The 3,343-nt window shown below is 26.5% G+C and overlaps 1 long non-coding RNA gene across 1 annotated transcript; it reads left to right on the top strand.

The window, feature by feature from the left end:
• Positions 1–730: 730 nt before the first annotated feature.
• LOC116853709 lies at positions 731–3,337 on the top strand. The gene is made up of 3 exons (XR_004380027.1): positions 731–804; positions 992–1,168; positions 1,905–3,337. It is a non-coding gene; the product is annotated as an uncharacterized LOC116853709 (long non-coding RNA).
• The last annotated feature ends 6 nt before the right edge of the window (positions 3,338–3,343 follow it).

The following is a 3,343-nucleotide window of genomic DNA, read 5'->3' as shown; positions in this document are numbered from 1 at the left end:
TACACTGTAAAAAAAATGTGTAAAATTTCACATATAATGAGTGTAACGATTACATTATTAATAATGGAAATGTATAAATTCACGTTCTTTTACAAAAGTGAGTATTTTTACTCTGTGTTATGTGAATAATTCTTTATATTTGACGAAAAATTACAAGATTAAAAGTATAATTCATAGATTGTATGTAAATATACAATTTTTTTTGTAACAATACATAGTATACGATAATATTACATAGCATATGATAATTTCACACATCATAACTACATTTTTACGTAAATTTACGTAAGTTTACTTAAGTTTATATTGTAAAAATAAACAAAAATTATTTAATTTACAATTACTCGTTATTAAATATAGAGAACTCGTTTAGCATTAATTTCATGTTTGCACCATTAATTTTTAATTAACTCGTATAGTTAGATAATTTGACATTTGCGATAAGATATTTTTTTGTATATATATTTATGCATTATTATATACATAATAATATGTATGTAATTTAATGTACGTATTGTTGCATTTAGCAGAACTGCTGAATTGCCATCTTTTTAACAATCGATATTAATGTATTAAATAAACAAAACTTGGGTATGTTCCGATGCCTGCGCCGAGCGCACACGTACGAGGCTTTTTCCTTGTGTGTGTGGTGGCAGAGTCTCGAAAGTCTCGAAACCAGCTCTGCCGGCGTCTGGCGTCTGGCGTTCTTCACATATCACGTGACACGTAAGTGCGTGATACTGCCTCACTGCGTGCGATCACGTGCGATGAGCCGGCACAGATAGGTTCGTGTTCGTGGTTCGTGTAAGTAACAAATGTGCAAGAGTAACATGCTGTCTCTCATTTCATAAAAACACAATTGTGTTAATAACGGAAAACTGAAATAACTTTAAATTTTTACGAAATGAGAGACCACGTTACTGTGTTTCGGTAAGTGATACCGTGTATCTCGCCGTAACTGCGTATCTGATATCACTTATCGAAATTCTAGAGAACGAAAGGAAAGTGTGAAGAAAATATAAGGAAAGAAAGTGAAGGGACAAAACGTCTACTGAAGAAAATATAAGAAAGAAAAGTGAAGAGAACAAAACGTCTAGTGAAGAAAACATACATTTTTTATATTGATAGCCAGAAATAAAAAGGAAATCCAGAGAGCTTCAAAAGAAAAGTAAGTTTTTTATTTATGTAAAAATAATTTATATATTAGATGATAATCAAACATTATATATGACATATAACGTACATTATAAATAAACATATATACACTATATTACTCAGACATCTATAAAGAAAACTTTGCAAAATTACATAAATAATAAGTGTAAAATTATACAACAAATAATGAAAATGTTTCATTATTTATTGTGTAATTGTACACTTATTATTTATGTAATTCTGCAAAGTTTTCTTTATAGATGTCTGAGTAATATGTACATTTATTTATAATGTACATTATATGTGATATATAATGTTTCACTATCATCTAGTACATCATAAATTGTTAACAATATTTATGGAGATATAATTATATTTATATAAATAAAATTTTGCAAAATATAAAAACCAACACATACATTTTTATGTAGTGAATGTGTGTATATATACGATTTAATGAATTCTGTCACAACATTCTTATTCGTGATTAATAATATCCGCAAATGTTATTAACAATTTATTATATACTGCTGATAGTAAAATGTTTATAATTATAATTACATGTATAAGTATATGTATCTATAATTCTATTATATAATTTCTTTATTCACACTGCTCTATTTATAAAAATATTAGAAATAGAAAAAATTTAATTTGTGTATTAACACAATATAAATTCATAAATGCTTATATAAATGTAAAACTGACATTTATAAAATTTTATTTTTGTTTTTGTAATTGTGTTACAGTATACTCTTTGGATTAAATACAAGAATCTTGTTTTCCTTTTCCTTTTGATACAATTTTATCGTTTCTATCGTTCTTGTGACTTAGACTAATTTTTCTATAAAAAATGCTAAAATGTCAAATGTGTAATTCCACGTTTCCTTCTATTATTTTGTATAACAAGCATCAGGCTTTTCATAAAAACATGCCTTATGTACAAATAACTTGTTTATTTAAAGATTGTGGACGACAGTTTAACAGATACTTTAACTTTAAAAAACATATTCTTAGATGGCATACTACAGATTGCAATGAACAAAGAAGTGTAATTTATCGCTGTAAAGAAAAAGATTGTAATGTCTGTTTCACAGATAGAAAAGATTTTAATAGACATCTATATCACCACATAAGACAAAGTAAAATTGGTATATATTGTGGGTACCCAGCTTGTTTTGATAAAACACTTTTTAAAACAATCAGTAATTATGCAGTACATATATGTAGACATCACTCAAATATTTTGTGTACGCAATATATTTCAGATAATACTCATAAGGAATTAAATTGTCGCCTAATTGATACTAGTGATAATTCTATTGATACTAATGATAATAGTGTTGCTGTTTTAGAAGAAGATTTCAATTCAATCATTTCATTTTCAATCAGTTTTCTAATCATATGGTAAATTATGTAAGACCTATTTCACAATTGTATTTAAATTTAATTACAAAACATTTTTTGACAGAACATACTTTGCAATCTATAATAGATGCGACATCATCTATAATTGATCTTTCTCAGCAACACTTTATCACTACTTTAACTGATAGTGATTTACAAAATGATATTAAAAAAAGAATCAAAGATATTTTCCAAAGTAGCCATGGTTCTTTTGCAAACATGTTTAGTTCTATAAATGGTTATCTTAGAAATACTTACTCAAGAAATAAGTATTTTCAAAAACATTTTCATATTGTAATGCCCGTAAAAATAAATTTAGGATTTGATAACGTTCACAAAGAGTGCTATTATCATTACGTTCCAGTTTTGAAAACTTTAGAAATGTATTAACTAATCCCAATATCCGACAGTTCTGCTTCAATTCTTATAATAATTCTTATAATGATAATGTGTTATCTGATATACAAAGTGGTAATGTAATAAAAAATAATAATTTTTTTCACGGAAATAAAAATATGTTACAAATTATATTGTATCAAGATGCATTTGAAGTATGTAATCCGCTAGGTGCTTCAAAAAAAAAGTTTAAACTCGTCGGTCTATATATGATCCTTGCAAATTTACCTGCTTATCTGAAGTCAAAAGTTGAACATATACAACTTGTTTTTCTATGTTATGAAAAATATATCACGTTCTTTGGATGGGAAAAAGTAATCCAACCCTTAATAAATGATTTACGAAATTTAGAAGAAAATGGAATAGTTATTTCTGTTGCAAATGA

This window comes from Odontomachus brunneus, unplaced genomic scaffold (genome assembly GCF_010583005.1).
Source record: "Odontomachus brunneus isolate Ranch 3 - 2012 unplaced genomic scaffold, Obru_v1 Obru_scaffold_479, whole genome shotgun sequence".
Classification (NCBI taxonomy): Eukaryota; Metazoa; Arthropoda; class Insecta; order Hymenoptera; family Formicidae; genus Odontomachus; species Odontomachus brunneus.
The sequence above is the reverse complement of the archived record's forward strand: the minus strand, read 5'-3'. Positions and strand labels throughout refer to the sequence as shown.